Genomic DNA, 19033 nt, shown 5'->3' with positions numbered 1-19033 from the left:
CTAACAGAGAGCTGAGTCCTGTTCAGTAAAACCATAGAAAGTCTTCTTAAGCAGAATCATGAAAATTCTACCTTAGTAGAACCATCAAAAGTCTAATTCAGTAGAAGCATGAAAAGTCTACCTTAGTGGAACCATGGAGAGTCTTCTTAAGCAGGACCATAGAACATCTACTTTAGTAGAACCATAGAAAGTCTACCTTAGTAGAACCATGGAAAGTGTACTTAATTAGAACCAGGGAAAGTCTACTTCATTAGAACCATGGGAAGTCTACTTCAACAAAAGCTATGTTTACACTCCCGTCAGATGGTCTGTTCAGAGCCTCTGTAAGTAGTTCCATCAATTTAATAAATAGCTTATTTTGGACAGCTGTTGGCTATTGGGGCATGCTGGGAGTTGAAGTTTTACACCAGCTGGTGGTCATCAGTTTGATGACCACTGGTCCAAAGAAAAGAAGGTTTCACCATCAACACAGATAGTGAATTCTTTACTTTTAAAGGGATGGAACTTTCTGTCACATAATGTTGTGTTCATTGACTCATTTATAACGATGTGTTGGTTAATATTTTGTACATGGTTACATTTTATAAATATACTAACTGAGAATCCTGTGTTACCCATTGCTGGCCACATCAGAACTCTCCAGCACTTTGTTGCCCTCCATTTCTGAGTGCTTTTTGACGTACCTTTGGGGTCATTGTCGCAAACCCAGCTTTATGACACTGGGCTGTACAGTGCGACCCAAAATCCATTGGTAATCCTCAGATTTCATGATGTCTTGCACACATTCAAGGCCCCCAGTGCCAGAGGCAGCAAAACAACCCAAAACATCATTGACCTCCACCATATTTCCCTTTAGGTACTGTGTTCTTTTCTTTGTAGGCCTCATTCCGTTTTCGGTAAACAGTAGAATGATGAGCTTTACCAAAAATCTCTATCTTGGTGTCATCTGTCCACAAGACGTTTTTCCAGAAGGATTTAGGTTACTTATGTTAATTTTGGCAAAATGTAGTCTTGCTTTTTTTGTCTTTGTGTCAGCAGTGGGGTCCTCCTGGGTCTCCTCCATAGCGTTTAATTTAATTTAAATGTCGACGGATAGTTCGCGCTGACACTGATGCTCCCTGAGCCTACAGGACAGCTTGAATATCTTTGGAACTTGTTTGGGGCTGCTTATCCACCATCCGAACTATCCTGTGTTGACACCTTTCATAAATTTTTCTCTTCTGCCCAAGCCCAGGGAGATTAGCTACAGTCCCATGGGTTGCAAACTTCTTGATAATGTTGTGCACTGTGGACAAAGGCAAATCTAGATCTCTGGAGATGGACTGTTGATATTTTTCCACAATTTTGGTTCTAAAGTCCTCAGACAGTTCTCTTCTCTTCTTTCTGTTGCCCATGCTTGGTGTGGCACACACAGACACACAATTCAAAGACTAAGTGAACTTCTCTCCTTTTTATCTGCTTTCAGGTGTGATTTTGATATTGCCCACACCTGTTACTTGCCCCAGGTGAGTATAAAGAAGCATCACATGCTCAAAACAATCTTATTTATACACAATTTTGAAAGGGTGGCCATAATTTTGTCCAGCCCATTTTGGGAGTTTGGTGACATTATGTCTAATTTGCTTTTTTTCCTCCCTTTTTTGGTTTAGTTCCAATACACACAAAGGGAATAAACATGTGTATAGCAAAACATGTGTTACTGCAATCCTTTTCTTGAAAAATGTTAGGGGTGCCAACATTTAAGGCCATGACTATAGATATATATATATATATATATATATATATATATATATATATATATATATATATATATATATATATATATAGTATTAGTGTGTAGTACATTAGTGTGCCCCCTAATGCAAAAACTAGAAACAGCTGTCCATTACTGTATTTACTCATCTGCCATAATTCACAAACTACATGATTTTTTTTTTCTTTTTACTAATTTTCCTATGTCTTGGTGATTCTTCCGCTTCACCTCCATTGTCTGTGCTGCTTGTACTGTATGTCACATGGCGGTGCGTTTCACAGCCGAGGATGGGAACCGTTGTCCACCAGAGAATACTCCGTCACACTTCCCGGCTCATCCACTTGAGGCCTTGAATAGATGAATGCCTGAGCAGTTTTTTTTTTCCCGCTGTTTTACTTGTAGTTTTATGGACGATTTTTTTTTTCTGTCCTTCGTATTTTTTTTTGTCTTTCATTTGGGCAGACAAGGCAACTACAGTAAAAGATGGATAATTGTGCTTTAATTGGACTGTGCCCGCTGAAAGGCCTGCCTTTTAGTTCCCATGGTCCGCCAGATAAGTTTCTTGCATAATGACAATTAAAAGAAATAAAGAATATGCAAAGCAGATGACAAGCTCGGCTCAATCGGGATCGGCTCTTTGTGAGTAAAACAATGAACTTTCAGTCCTGACTGCCTCTCGCGGCTCATTTCCTCGCTTCATAATGACATTAGCATAGAAGATTTTTTTCCCCCTTTTTTTTAGTGGTGGCTTCTTTCAAAGCGAACTTTCAAAAGCTTAGAACTTTTTTATAATTTTTTTTTTTTTTTTAAATACTGAAAATCTTCAAACTGATAATTTAATTTTTAGCTTTCCCCTTTTTTTTTCCTTTTTTTGTGTTTTCTGACTTTTGTATTTTGGGGGGTAGTTGAAGGGGTGTTCTGTTTATTATTTTACTTCGTTGATTAATTCCCAGAGTAATTAATCAGTCAAAACCTTTTAAGCTGTCAAGTTCAACAACAAAAAAAGTACCGCCGGGTCTCTCGCTGCTCCACAAAGATGCTCTTTGTCGGTAGACGGTCTTTTCAACAGAGAGGTATCTGGCGAAACTTTTATCCACACCTATTCAGATAGAACAAAACTGTAATTTTTTGGCAATTATGATTTCATTATTCATGTATAATATACGATTTATTATTTCTTACTTTGTTTTGGGAGTTTTTTGTTTTTTTTAGATTAACAAAGTTTAGATCTTATGGTACACAGCCGGCACTTCAGCCTACAGACATGGACAACTGGCCAGTACTCTGTAAAATCTTTATCTTTATCATGGAATCTTAACCCTTTAAAGACACAGGAATTTAGTATTTTTGCATTTCCATTTTTCCTCCTCGCCTTCTAATAGCCAAAATGCTTAAAATTTTCCACCTACAGACCCATACGAGGGCTTGATTGTACTTTGTAATGACATCACTCATTTTACCACCAATTCAACGGTGGAACAAAAAAACATTATTTGTGGGGTAAAATTGAAAAAACAACAACACCATTTTGTGGCTGTTGGGGGCTTCTATTTCTATCCAGTGGAGTTTTCGGTAAAAAATGACACATTGGGGGAGATTTATAAAAAGTCGACCAGTTGCCCATAGCAACCAATCAGATCGCTAGGTATTTTTTACGTTTACACTGTTCACCATGAAGTTTCATTAACATTATATTTTAATAGTTCCGACATTTATGCACACAACGATACCACATATGATTACCGTATATACTCGAGTATAAGCCGAGTTTTTCAGCACGATTTTTCGTGCTGAAAACACCCCCCTCGGCTTATACTCGAGTGAACTCCCCCACCCGCAGTGGTCTTCAACCTGCGGACCTCCAGAGGTTTCAAAACTACAACTCCCAGCAAGCCCGGGCAGCCATCGGCTGTCCGGGCTTGCTGGGAGTTGTAGTTTTGAAACCTCCGGAGGTCCGCAGGTTGAAGACCACTGCGGCCTTCAACATCATCCAGCCCCCTCTCACCCCCTTTAGTTCTGAGTACTCACCTCCGCTCGGCGCTGGTCCGGTCCTGCAGGACTGTCCGGTGAGGAGGTGGTCCGGTGGGATAGTGTTCCGGGCTGCTATCTTCACCGGGGAGGCCTCTTCTAAGCGCTTCGGGCCCGGCCTCAGAATAGTCACGTTGCCTTGACAACGACGCAGATGCGTCGTTGTCTAGGCAACGGCTCTATTCCGGGCCGGAAGCGCGGAGAAGAGGCGCCCCCGGTGAAGATAGCAGCCCGGACCACCTCCTCACCGGACCACCTCTTCACCGGACAGCCCTGCAGGACCGGACCAGCGCCGAGCGGAGGTGAGTACTCAGAACTAAAGGGGGTGAGAGGGGGCTGGATGATGTTGAAGGCCGCAGTGGTCTTCAACCTGCGGACCTCCGGAGGTTTCAAAACTACAACTCCCAGCAAGCCCGGACAGCCGATGGCTGCCCGGGCTTGCTGGGAGTTGTAGTTTTGAAACCTCTGGAGGTCCGCATGTTGAAGGCCGCAGTGGTCTTCAACCTGCGGACCTCCGGAGGTTTCAAAACTACAACTCCCAGCAAGCCCGGACAGCCGATGGCTGCCCGGGCTTGCTGGGAGTTGTAGTTTTGAAACCTCTGGAGGTCCGCAGGTTGAAGACCACTGAGGGCGAATGATGAGAAGAGGATGATGAAGGGGGGGGGGGGTGTGGGGATGATGAAGGGGGGTGGGGATGATGAAGGGGGGGGGGTGTGGGATGATTACAAGGGGATGATGAAGGGGGGATGTGTGGGATGATAAGGGGATGTGTGGGATGATGACAAGGGGATGATGAAGGGGGGATGTGTGGGATGATAAGGGGATGTGTGGGATGATGACAAGGGGATGTGTGGGATGATGACAAGGGGATGATGAAGGGGGGATGTGTGGGATAAGGGGATGTGTGGGATAATGACAAGGGGATGATGAAGGGGGGATGTGTGGGATAAGGGGATGTGTGGGATGATAAGGGGATGATGAAGGGGGGATGTGTGGGATGATGACAAGGGGATGATGAAGGGGGGATGTGTGGGATGATAAGGGGATGTGTGGGATGATGACAAGGGGATGATGAAGGGGGGATGTGTGGGATGATGACAAGGGGATGATGAGGATGTTAATGACGGGTCTGGATGATGACAGGGGGGGATGAGGTATTTCCCACCCTAGGCTTATACTCGAGTCAATAACTTTTCCTGGGATTTTGGGTTGAAATTAGGGGTCTCGGCTTATACTCGGGTCGGCTTATACTCGAGTATATACGGTATGTTTATTTTGTTTACATTATTTAAAAAAAAATGGGAAGGGGAGGGTTATTAAAATTAATTAGGGAAGGGGCTTAGTCACATTTATCAAAATTTTTTAACATTTATAAAAAAAATTTTTTAGCCCCCATAGGACTCTATTACATGCAATCTTTCATTGCATATGCTGAACAATGCTGTGCCATAGAACAGCATTTATCAGTGGTATCAGTGCCCTAATAGGGCAGGCTGCACTATTAGGCTAGGTTCAGACTACGGAATTTCCAACAGAAATTCCGTTTTTAAATTTCCGTTTGAAATTCAGCTTGCTAAAAAGTACATGCGAGTCAATGGGATTTCCGTGCACCTGTTCATACTTCGGATTTTTTCACTCGGAATTTGCGTGCCTAATTTCCGCTAGAAAATTTCCGGATGAAGAAAGGAGGTGCTCTTTCTTCAGACGGATTTCTGCCGCAGAATCCAATTGACTTCAATGGGACTCTCATTTCCCGGCGGATTTTTTTTCTAACGCGGAACGTAGGCATATTGCAAGCGGATTACATGCGGAAAATCCGTACGGACTTGAGTCAGAAATTTAAATATGATCAGCCCACTGGTTCTTGGACTAGCCCACATTCTTCCTTACACCTGGGTCGGGTCATGTGATCACATGGTCCAAAAGGGGCTGAACTTGGCTTTCAGTGCACTCCCACTGTTTTCGGCGTCAAATTTAAGCGGAAATTTAAGGCGGATTTGGTGGCGTCATTTCCATTCGGAATAGCAGCGGATAACTTGCAGAAATTACAAAATTATGCATGAAACTAAAAAACGCCTTTGGAGGCGAAAATAGTAGCGGAAAATTTAGCAGGCAGACAGTCGGAAATTCCGTAGTCTGAACCTAGCCTTAGAGCACCGATCTATTGATTGCAGTGTCTACAGGGTTAATGCCGAACATTACCCTGATCGATGTCGTCCGGTATTAGCCATGGGTCCTAGCTGTTGATAGCAGCTAGGACCAACCGACTAGGAAGCACACTGAACTCCTGAGAGCAGGAGGGGGCAAAGGGTGTACATTTGCTCTCTGCGTCCTTAAAGGGGTACTCCGCAGCAAACATCTTATCCCCCATGTAAAGGATAGGGGATAAGATGTTAGATTGCGGGGGTCCCACATCTTGTGACCCCCAAGATCTCCAGTGCGGTTCCCTGTCATTCGGCGGAAGGAGCGAACTTTGGCAACCGCCACGCCCCCTCCATTCACTTCTATGGGAGGAGGCGTGACGGCTAGCCTCCTCCAATAGAAGTGAATGAAGGGGGCATGGCGTGACATCACAAACGAGGAAACCACGTCGGGACACAGAGATCGCTGGGGTCCCACCACTGCGGACCCCCTTTGGATAGGGGATAAGATGTCTAATAGTGGAGTACCCCTTTAAGTGTTGTGATAACTGGAAACACATTGCTATTGAAGCTCCAAGGCTACCACTGGGGGCACTGTAGCTGGCTGTGTGGGCACCATGGTCTGTACACATGGTGCAACCTTCTATCACTATCATAAGATAAAATATAATTCATGTTTGTGCTCTCTTTATAGTAGATCTCTATCATTGTATTCTCTTTTGCATTAATAGTACAGCTTGGAATTAAGGCTTGGAGTTAAAGTGGCTGTGCAGGGCTAGGAAAAAATGGCTGCTTTCTGCCAAAAATAGTGCAAACTCTTTACATGGGCTGTGTCTGGTATTGCAGCTTGGTTACATCGGAGTGAATGGGGTGAGCTCACAATACCACACACAACCTGAGGACAGGCGTGGCTCTGTTTTTAGGACCCTCTCCAATCCTGAGAATAACAGGGCTTTCGATTTTCCTGCATAGTGGCTCTCCCCATCAAATCCAGCCATGTAGGGAACTGTAGCCAGTCCAGAAATGGAAAAACATGAGCTGCAATACCACACACAATCTGAACACAGGTGTGGCGCTGTTTTTGAAAGAAACACATGTTTTTCTTATCCTCTACAACCCCCTCTATGCCTAAAGGTCACTCATAAAGGGTCTACTCTACAGTATCAATCTCCTTGAAGTCATGGAGCGGTAACGTCTATTTTTTGGCATTCGACAGCTTGTTTTTCTGTAATTCTGGATGACATTGAAGAGCTCGGGGATGTTGTTATTACTACGCGTATTAGTATTTTCTTGTATTGTCAATGAAGCACGTCAGGAGATATTTCCACTTGACACGGCTTCGGAGGCCTTCTCGTGTGAAATTCTGATTAGTAGATATCATCAGCAGATCTCCTCTTACGCTGATATTGGGGTTGTAGTGATTTACATCTAAAGTCACAGCAGACAGAGGGAGATTAATTATCGCCGTCACAGCCTTTGCAGACAAAAAAAAAAGTTGAAAGACCGGGAAGCCCTTGAATTTGGCTTCTTAATTTGTCCATCAATTGGAAAGTGCCAAGAGAAAAAAACCAGCAGGATTAAAGACTCAGTCATTACAGATCTGGCTGCAGGACAAAACATGTTTCTGAAACACTCTGGGAAGCTTTCAAAGTCTTCCAATGTCTGGGGAGAGTGGCAGCAAGTTAAATGGGATGGCAATCTTGTCTATCGGATGAAGATGTAATCACGAGCCGGCTTGACACGTTCCTGGCCCGATGAGCCAAGTTCAGCAAAGTGTCACCACTCGGTCTTAGCGAGGAGGCAACATTGATCAGAGAACTCGATAGGATCCGACACTTAGGGAACAGACAAAGGGAACTTTCTGCGACTCTGAAGATTCAGTTACGAGGGTTGGCAGCATGTAAGGATGACTTTTTCTTGGCCCAAATATAAGGCATGGAGAAGGCAAAAAAGTCCCAGAATTGAATCATGTGCAAATCTTGTTTTTATTATTTTGGTTATGTGTTGTATTGGCCATCTTTAATTTTGGTTGTAGAAAGGGGGGAAAGAGAGACCGGAAGGCGGCACCTCGTGCATTACCCTGGATAGAGGGAGGGGGGATTTTCCCTTGCTGGAAGGGGTTGCAGGCTCTATAAATTGGCCGTTCACCTTGAGCATATAGGAAATATGCGTATCACCCCGTATGGGGTTATTAAAGATGGTGTGTATCTGTGCAGTCCAAAGGTCCCAGGTACAGGGGGATGGTGTCCTGTAGATAAACTGGATACAAATAATAAAAAAACGACCTTGGCAGCAGGCGCTCAGAATCCCAAAGGAAGTGGTCACACTCAGGTCATAAAGTGGCAAAGTGCAACAACTTTATTTAATGTACAGCAATAAAACAATGACGCATTTCGGGGTGAAACTACCCCTTCATCAGATTGACTGTAGTAAATCAACAATCTGTCAATCTGATGAAGGGGTAGTTTCACCCTGAAACGCGTCATTGTTTTATTGCTGTGCATCAAATTAAGTTGCTGCACTTGACCTCAGTGTGACCACTTCCTTTGGGATCCTGAGTGCCTGCTGCCAAGGTCGTTTTTTTCTTATTTGTATCAATCTTTAATTTTGGGGCTGTAACGGGTAAATAGGGTAATAATGGGCTTGTATATAAGGGAGTGTTGTGGTAAAATCATATAAGATGGATTCATTGCAGATGTATTATATCCAGCCCCTACCAATGCAGTCACCTTACAGACTCCTGTGAAAGAATGGGTCGTTCTATAGAGCTCACTGATACCAGCGCGATGCTGTAATTGGAGCCACCACTGCAACAAGTCAGGTCATGAATTTCTCCCCTCCTAGATCTTCCACCATCAGCTCTCAGCGGTATTATTAGGAAGTGGAAGCATTTAGGGACCACAGAAACTTAGCCACGAAGTGGAGACCACGTAAAGTTACAGAGCTGGGTCACAAAGTGCTGAGGTGTATGGTGCAAAAAAAACACTGAATACACCAAACCTCAGTCACCAAGTCACCTAATGGCCATTTGTCTCTTAACCTCTTCAGGACACAGGGCGTATGGATACGCCCTGCATTCCGAGTCCTTAAGGACCGAGGGCGTATCCATACGCCCGTGGGAAATCCGGTCCCCACCGCTAGCCGGTTGGGGACCGGAGCCGGATGCCTGCTGAAATCATTCAGCAGGCACCCTGGCACATCGCCCAGGGGGGTCCTGAGACCCCCCATGTCGGCGATCGGAGAAAATCGCATGTCAATTCAGACATGCGATTTTCTCCAATTCTGGGCTGATCGGGTCTCTGGTGACCCGATCACCCGGAAAATAGGGCTGATCTGAGTTGTCAGCAACAGCCCCGATCAGCCTAAAGGATTGAGGATTGAGTGAGGTTGCAAAGCTGCGATCTACTCCTATCCCCTGGCATTAGTCAGAATGGAGTTCTGACCAATGGCAGCGCAGGACAGGGGGTTGCCATGGCATCCCCCGTTCTGCCCGCCCCTGGATGTCGAGGGGCTCTGAGAAGAAGATGGAGGCCGTACCTGCAGGAGAAGATGCCTGGGGACCTGGGATCTTCGCTGGAGCCTGCTGGATCCTGATCAGGTAGGGAATCGACAGTGGCGGGGGGGGGGGAATTGAAAGTGAAAGTAAAGCGATCTTTACTGTGGCAACCACTAGGGGGGCCAAACTGCAACTCCCAGCATGCCTCGACTGCCCAGGCATGCTGGGAGTTGTAGTTCTGTAACATCTGTCCCTTCAGATTTAGCAATTTTCATGACATTTTTGAAAATTGCTGCTCTCTAATTTTTTCAAAAAGCAAAAGTATGTCCATTTTATGATGCTGACATAAAGTGGACATATTGTGTTTGTGAAGAAAAATAAAATTTATTTGGAATAACCATTTTCCTTACAATTAGAGAGCTTCAAAGTTAGAAAAATGCTAAATTTTCAAAATTTTTATGAAATTTTGGGATTTTTCACCAAAAAAGGATGCAAGTAACGCCGAAAATTTACCACCAAAATAAAGTAGAATATGTCATGAAAAAACAATCTCATAATCAGAATATTCGGTAAAAGCGTTTTCGCGTTATTAATTCGTAGAGTGACGGTGGTCATAATTGCGAAAAAGGGCTCAGTCCTTAAGGGGAAAAAGTGCTGCGTCCTTAAGGGGTTAAAGGGGTACTCCGCTGCTCATCGTTTGGAGCAAACTGTTCCGAACGCTTGAGCTGGCACCGGGAGCTCGTGACATAATAGCCCTGCCTTCTCATTATGTCAATCCCCGCCCCCTCAATGCAAGTCTATGGGAGGGGCGTGACGCCCCTCCCATAGACTTGCATTGAGGGGGCGGGGCGTGACGTCATGAGAGGCGGGGCTATGACATCACGAGCTCCCAGCACCGGCTCCAGCGTTCAGAACAGTTTGTTCCAAACGCTGAGCAGCGGAGTACCCCTTTAACCCCTGAGGACGTGGTTGTTACCAGGAAACATGTAGGGGAGACAGTGTGACATTTTTTTTAAACAAGCAGCCTAGTCTCCGCAGTGTACAGCAGACACTGGTGACCTAAAACTTTCAACTCCATATAGGAGAGGCTATCATTGTCTCGGGACTGTGCTGCAATTTTTTAATACACACTACATAGGACCTTTTATAATTTACTCTTAATAAAAGGGGAAGTTTTTATACCACACTGTAATAGAGGGGGGGAATTCTCTAGTATAGGGTTTTTTTTTTACCTCCCTCACCTAGGTGATTTGGTGACTGGGGTTTGGTGTATTCAGTTGTTGTATACGCCTTTCCCGCCTTTGGTTTTGTATAGTGCATAAAAGTCACCAACGCTCGGCTGACTCCATAACTACAGGGATCGAACCTCATCTGGCTTTAAAATCGGTACAAAAGCCATGTCTCCCAGGAGCTTCATGGCTAAGCAGATGCATGCCAGCCCTATATGCCAAGCGTCAAAAGGAGGGGTGTATAGCGCCACCACTGGACTCTGGAGCAGAGGAAATGGGTTCTTTGGAGTGATGGATCATGTTTCTTGGTGAATGCAAGGAGAACATTACCTGCCTGACTGCATTGAGTGAGCTGTAAAGCTTGATGAAGGAGGGATATTGCTATATTGGGGGTGTTTTTTTTTCAACTTTATGAGAACAGTTTAGGTTTGACCATATTCTGTTCCAGAATGACTGTGCCCCAGTGCAAGATTCTTCACACTGGAGGGTACACTACAAGATCAACCAAGGTACGGTTGAGATTGGGAAGTCTAGTGTGGAACAACTTGACTGAGCATTCAGAGTCCTTACCGACCCTACCATGAGACCCGGTGGGACCATTGGTCCCAGGCAACACTTTTCAGGATCGGCACTTTGTTGCCCCCTTTTTGTTTTTTTCAGTGCCTCCTAAGTTCATGGTTGGGCCGACCCTGCCGCTGCGCCACCGCTGCTCTCTGTTCTAAAGCGGCTGCGGTGCATAATAGGGCAGCAGATACTTTAGACAGTGAATCTGCGGCCAGCCCAGGTCTGATGAGGGACGTCACTTAAGTGACGTCCCTCATCAGACCTGAGCCGGCCGCAGACTCACTGTCTAAAGTGCCTGCTGCCCTATTATGCCCCGCAGCCGCTTTTAGAATAGAGAGCAGACCCGTGCAGAAGGACGTCAGTGACGTCACTCATCAGCTCATCAGCATTTCACTCTTGGACCCAGGCAGCACAATGTCTTGGGCCAGCCCTGCCTCAACCCTATCCAAAACTTTTAGGATGAGCAAGAATGGAGATTGTGAGCCAGGCCCTCTCCTCCAACATCAGTGTCTCACAAATGCTCTTCTGGATGCATGGGGCAAAAAATGTCCACGGACACCACCAAAATCATGTAAAAAGTTTTTGAGAAGAGAAGAGTGAAAGCTGTAATAACTATATAGAAAGGGGGTGAATCAATTGTAATGCCTATAGATTTAGGATGGAATGTCCTTAAAGGGGTACTCCGGTGCAAACCTTTTTTCTTTTAAATCAACTGGTGGCAGAAAGTTAACATATTTGCAAATTACTTCTATTAAAGAATCTTAATCCTTCTAGTACTTCTTAGCTGCTGAATACTACAGAGGAAATTCCTTTCTTTTTGGAACACTGATGACATCACGAGCACAGTGCTCTCTGCTGACATCTCTGTCCATTTTAGGAACCGTTCATAGCAGATGTATGCTAAGGGCAGCATGGTGGCTTAGTGGTTAGCACTGCTGCCTTGCAGTGCTGGGGACTTGGGTTCAAATCCCACTAAGGACAACAATAAATAAAGCGTTATTATTATTATTATTATTATAATAACGTCAGCAGAGAGAACTGTGCTCGTGATGTCATCAGAGAGCATTACAAAAAGAAAAGAATTTCCTCTGTAGTATTCAGCAGCTAATAAGTACAGGAATGATTAAGATTTTTTAATAGAAGTAATTTACAAATATGTTTAACTTTCTGCCACCAGTTGATTTAAAAGAAAAAAAGGTTTTCACCGGAGTACCCCTTTAACCTCTTAAGGACCCATGACGTATGCATACGTCATGGGTCCCGGTCCTGCGATATAACACGGGGTCACACGGTGACCCCGCATCATATCGCGGCGGGCCCGGCGTCATAGTGAAGCCAGGACCCGCCTCTAATAGCGCGCGGCACTGATCGCTGTGCCGCGCGCTATTAACCCTTTAGCCGCGCGCTCAAAGCTGAGCCGCGCGGCTAAAAACGAAAGTAAAAGTGCCCGGCTAGCTCAGGGAGCTGTTCGGGATCGCCGCGGTATAATCGCGGCATCCCGAACAGCTGTAGCACAGGAGGAAGGTCTCTTACCTTCTCCTGTGCTGTCCGATCGCCGAATGAATGCTTCAAACCTGAGATCCAGGCTTGAGCATTCAATTGCCGAAAACACTGATTGATCCATTCCTATGGAGATGGATCAATCAGTGTAAAAGATCAGTTAATGCAATGTTATAGCCCCCCCTATAGGAGCTATAATATTGCATAAGAAAAGTGTAAAAAAATCATTAACCCTTTCAATTATCCCTTCCCCTAATAAAAGTTTAAATCACCCCGCATTTCCAAAAATAAAAAAAACATTATGTAAATAATAATAAAAATAAACATATGTGGTATCACCGTGTGCGGAAATGTCCGATTTATAAAAATATACCGCTTTTTAAACCGCTCGTTCAATGGCGTACGCGCAAAAAAATTCCAAAGTCCAAAATAGCGCATTTTTGATCACTTTTTATACCACAAAAAAGTGAATAAAAAGTGATCAAAAAGTCTGATCAGAACAAAAATGGTACCGCTAAAAACTTCAGATGACGGCGCAAAAAATGAGTCCTCAAAGCGCCCTGAACACAGAAAAATAAAAAAGTTATAGGGGTCAAAAGATGACCATTTTAAACATATAAATTTTCCTGCATGTATTCATGATTTTTTTCGGAAGTGATACAAATTCAAACCTATACAAGTAGGGTAACATTTTAACCGTATGGACCTACAGAATAAAGATAAGGTATCATTTTTGACAAAAAATGTACTGCGTAAAAATAGAAGCCCCCAAAACTTACAAAATAGTGATTTTTCATCAATTTTGTCGCACATTGATTTTTTTTCCCGTTTCACCGTAGATTTTTGGGTAACATGACTAATGTCATTACAAAGTAGAATTAGTGACGCAAAAATTAAGCCATTATATATAATTTTAGGTGAAAATTTTTAAGAGTTATGATTTTTTAAAGTTAAGGAGGAAAAATTGAAAATGAAAAAACGGAAAAAGCCCGGGTCCTTAAGGGGTTAAAGCTCCTGTAGAAGTAATGTGGAGGTGTCCCAATACTTTTGTCCATAAAGTATAGTTACATTTATATATAGTGGTCTTCTAGAGAAAAGGTCCCAACAAAAGGAAAAGACCAACATACGTAGGATATTAAGGGGACAAACCTGGTCTAGCACATTAATACCATTCTCATTAAATTTTATCTGTCATTTTCCTTGGCAAAGTCTCCACCAACACGTTTTCTACGTCCACCTTCAGAACACGTCATGTTTTGACAAAGCTTTTTCTCGCAGATATCATTTCTGTCCTGAGCTCTCCCATAATGAAGTCACAAATAGGGTAGGCTCCTGCTGCGAATGTGTTTCAGAAGAAGCCGAGTATCCCACGGGGGCACTTCCTGACCCTTTTTCCAAGCTAAGGAAAATTCCTTATTAACCAATTTAATGGACATTTTATGTCACAGACCAACAAGACCTCACATGTAGCGCACCGGTGCGGCCGACAAGGCATCACAGCCGGGAAAAAAAAGAACCCTTTATATTCTAGACTTAAAATAACCAAGACATGTCAGCTGTCACAGCGCTGGCAACATATAACTGGCTGTGTCTACTGAGTAATATAACATAAGCTATGATAGAAAAGAACGTAAAAGAAAAATATGTTAAAGTATGGTAACATAGACAATGCTGAGTAAATAACAATTGTACAAATAACATTGACTTAAAAAAAAAAAAACTTAAAATGAAAAAAATAAAGAAACTAAAAAAATACTTTAAATAATAAAATAGAGCTAAAAAAAAAAAAAAAAGTAGCTTACAGGGTTACTCCGCCCCTAGACATCTTATCCCATATGCCGCTATGACCCCCGCGATCTCTGCTGCGGCACCCCAATCATCCGGTGCATGGAACAAACTTCGCTCCATGCCGGATGACTAGCGATGCGGCGCTGGAGGCTCGTGACATCACAGCCATGCCCCCCCTCATGACGTCTTGCCCCCCCCCTTCCCTCTTAATGTAAGTCTATGGGAGGGGGCGTGACAGCCACCACGCTTCCTCCCATAGACTTGCATTGAGGGGGTGTGGTGTGATGTCACAAGGGGACACGGCCGTGATGTCACGAGCCTCCAGCGCTGCAGCTGACGTTCTAAATGAATGCCAGGTGCTGCAGGGAGATCACGGGGGAAGGAGGGTCTGGGCACCCAGCAGTGGGACCCCCGCGATCAGACATCTTATCCCCTATCCAAAGGGAGATGTCTAGGGGTGGAGTATCCCTTTAAAGGTGAACTAAAATAAAAAAGGGTTCTCTACAAAAGCAAATAATAACATAGGAATAAAACAAATACCATATTGTTAGTAAGAACAGAAACATGGTAATTATTATGAAAATTAGCAACTTTTGGATTTTTTCCCTACAGGTATAGGAAGGGTAAATGGACTGGGATATAGAAGCAACTTATCCAATATATTTGGGCCTGACAGATTTCCTACCTAAAGTGAAGACCCACGAAAACTTTTTGTTGCTTGTTATCGTGCACTTTTGTTCATTATCTCCTATAATGGCATCTTTGGTCATTATTTCCCTTTGCTCTCCATGACCCATTGGTGAACTACGGAGAGGAGTTCAGGACAGTTTCTTACCAATAGGAAAATAAATAGGACCCCCCCTCTCTTCTTTAGTCTTTCCGCAGAGATACTGGCTACATTTTAGGTCTGTAAGTCCAGAATGCTGTTGCCTTTACTAGCTTTCATATATTGGGTGACTGTTACTAGTGGGCACCACAGGGGTCGGTTTAGAAGAAAGAAGGCTTAGGGAAGACCTAATAATTATGTATAAATACAGGGTGGGCCATTTATATGGATACACCTTAATAAAATGGGAGTGGTTGGTGATAATAACTTCCTGTTTGTGCCACATTAGTATATGTGAGGGGGGAAACTTTTCAAGATGGGTGGTGACCATGGCGGCCATTTTGAACATTAAACTTATTGGGAATTTCACAAGAAAAACAATCATGTTCTTGGTTTTAACGTAACTTTATTCTTTCATGAGTTATTTACAAGTTTCTGACCACTTATAAAATGTGTTCAATGTGCTGCCCATTGTGTTGGATTGTCAATGCAACCCTCTTCTCTATATACTACTATATACTACTATATACACCGCAGGAGAAATGCTAGCACAGGCTACCAGTATCCGTATACACTGCTATATACTACTATATACACCGCAGGAGAAATGCTAGCACAGGCTTCCAGCATCCGTATACACTGCTATATACTACTATATACACCGCAGGAGAAATGATAGCACAGGCTTCCAGTATCCGTATACACTGCTATATACTATTATATACACCGCAGGAGAAATGCTAGCACACGCTTCCAGTATCCGTATACACTGCTATATACTACTATATACACCGCAGGAGAAATGCTAGCACAGGCTTCCAGTATCCGTATACACTGCTATATATTACTATATACACACCGCAGGAGAAATGCTAGCACAGGCTTCCAGTATCCGTATACACTGCTATATACTACTATATACACCGCAGGAGATATGCTAGCACAGGCTTCCAGTATCCGTATACACTGCTATATACTACTATATACACCGCAAGAGAAATGCTAGCACAGGCTTCCAGTATCCGTATACACTGCTATATACTACTATATACACCACAGGAGAAATGCCAGCACAGGCTTCCAGTATCCGTATACACTGCTATATACTACTATATACACCACAGGAGAAATGCTAGCACAGGCTTCCAGTATCCGTATACACTGCTATATACTACTATATACACCGCAGGAGAAATGCTAGCACAGGCTTCCAGTATCCGTATACACTACTATATACTACTATATACACCGCAGGAGAAATGCTAGCACAGGCTTCCAGTATCCGTAGTTTCAGGTGCTGCAGAATGGGCAAAACAAAAATTGGAACAGGACCCTCAGTTTACGCAGAAGATTTTGTTCAGTGATGAGGAAACTTTTATGTGAATGGTGAAGTTAACAAACAAAACCACCGCTATTGGTCTGACACTAACCCACATTGGATAGATCCCTCCAAGACTGTTGGAACACAAAAAGTGATGGTATGGTGTGGTATATGGGGTACAAAGATAGTGGGGCCATTCTTCATCAATGGAAACCTCAAGGCCACTGGATATGTGAAATTGCTCCATGATGATGTGTTTCCTTCTTTATGCACTGAAGCTGCACGTTCCCTGAGTTTTTCCAGCAAGATGGTGACCACCACATTATGGGTGTCAGGTCCGAGCATTCCTAGATGAACAGTTTCCTGGAAAGTGAATTGGTCGTCGTGGGCCAGCTGAATGGCCCCCAAGGTCTCCCGATCTGACCCCCTTAGACTTTTATCTTTGTGGTCATCTGAAGGCAATTGTCTATGCTGTGAAAATACGAGATGTGCAGCACCTGAAACTACGGATACTGGAAGCCTGTGCTAGCATTTCTCCTGCGGTGTGTATATAGTAGTATATAGCAGTGTATACGGATACTGGAAGCCTGTGCTAGCATTTCTCCTGCGGTGTATATAGTAGTATATAGCCGTGTATACAGATACTGGAAGCCTGTGCTAGCATTTCTCCTGCAGTGTATATAGTAGTATATAGCAGTGTATACAGATACTGGAAGCCTGTGCTAGCATTTCTCCTGCGGTGTATATAGTAGTATATAGCAGTGTATACGGATACTGGAAGCCTGTGATAGCATTTCTCCTGGGGTGTATATAGTAGTATATAGCAATGTATACGGATACTGGAAGCCTGTGCTAGCATTTCTCCTGCGGTGTATATAGTAGTATATAGCAGTGTATACGGATACTGGAAGCCTGTGCTAGCATTTCTCCTGCAGTGTATATAGTAGTATATAGCAGTGTATACGGATACTGGAAGCCTGTGCTAGCATTTCTCCTGCGGTGTATATAGTAGTATATAGCAGTGTATACGGATACTGGAGACCTGTGCTAGCATTTCTCCTGGGGTGTATATAGTAGTATATAGCAATGTATACGGATACTGGAAGCCTGTGCTAGCATTTCTCCTGCGGTGTATATAGTAGTATATAGCAGTGTATACGGATACTGGAAGCCTGTGCTAGCATTTCTCCTGCAGTGTATATAGTAGTATATAGCAGTGTATACGGATACTGGAAGCCTGTGCTAGCATTTCTCCTGCGGTGTATATAGTAGTATATAGCAGTGTATACGGATACTGGAAGCCTGTGCTAGCATTTCTCCTGCGGTGTATATAGTAGTATATAGCAGTGTATACGGATACTGGAAGCCTGTGCTAGCATTTCTCCTGCTGTGTATATAGTAGTATATAGCAGTGTATACGGATATTGGAAGCGTGTGCTAGCATTTCTCCTGCGGTCTATATAGTAGTATATAGCAGTGTATACGGATACTGGAAGCCTGTGCTAGCATTTCTCCTGCGGTGTATATAGTAGTATATAGCAGTGTATACGGATACTGGAAGCCTGTGCTAGCATTTCTCCTGCGGTGTATATAGTAGTATATAGCAGTGTATACGGATACTGGAAGCCTGTGCTAGCATTTCTCCTGCGGTGTATATAGTAGTATATAGCAGTGTATACGGATACTGGAAGCCTGTGCTAGCATTTCTCCTGCTGTGTATATAGTAGTATATAGCAGTGTATACGGATACTGGAAGCCTGTGCTAGCATTTCTCCTGCGGTGTATATAGTAGTATATAGCAGTGTATACGGATACTGTAAGCCTGTGCTAGCATTTCTCCTGCTGTGTATATAGTAGTATATAGCAGTGTATACGGATATTGGAAGCGTGTGCTAGCATTTCTCCTGCGGTCTATATAGTAGTATATAGCAGTGTATACGGATACTGGAAGCCTGTGCTAGCATTTCTCCTGCGGTGTATATAGTAGTATATAGCAGTGTATACGGATACTGGAAGCCTGTGCTAGCATTTCTCCTGCGGTGTATATAGTAGTATATAGCAGTGTATATGGATACTGGAAGCCTGTGCTAGCATTTCTCCTGCGGTTTATATAGTAGTATATAGCAGTGTATACGGATACTGGAAGCCTGTGCTAGCATTTCTCCTGCGGTGTATATAGTAGTATATAGCAGTGTATACAGATACTGGAAGCCTGTGCTAGCATTTCTCCTGCGGTGTATAAAGTAGTATATAGCAGTGTATACGGATACTGGAAGCCTGTGCTAGCATTTCTCCTGCGGTGTATATAGTAGTATATAGCAGTGTATACGGATACTGGAAGCCTGTGCTAGCATTTCTCCTGCGGTGTATAAAGTAGTATATAGCAG

General features: G+C 43.7%; 1 protein-coding gene and 1 long non-coding RNA gene across 14 annotated transcripts in view; one reads left to right on the top strand and one right to left on the bottom strand.

Moving 5' to 3' along the window:
• TENM4 (teneurin transmembrane protein 4) overlaps positions 1-19033 on the top strand; it is a 1400276-nt gene that overhangs the window by 663030 nt on the left and 718213 nt on the right. The gene's annotated exons all lie outside the window — the stretch shown is intronic.
• Positions 1-19033, bottom strand: part of LOC130358279 (uncharacterized) — a 70196-nt gene that overhangs the window by 12225 nt on the left and 38938 nt on the right. The gene's annotated exons all lie outside the window — the stretch shown is intronic.

Source organism: Hyla sarda, chromosome 2, assembly GCF_029499605.1.
Source record: "Hyla sarda isolate aHylSar1 chromosome 2, aHylSar1.hap1, whole genome shotgun sequence".
NCBI lineage: Eukaryota > Metazoa > Chordata > Amphibia > Anura > Hylidae > Hyla > Hyla sarda.
Note: the sequence above shows the minus strand (reverse complement) of the source record. Positions and strands in the feature narration are given on the sequence as shown.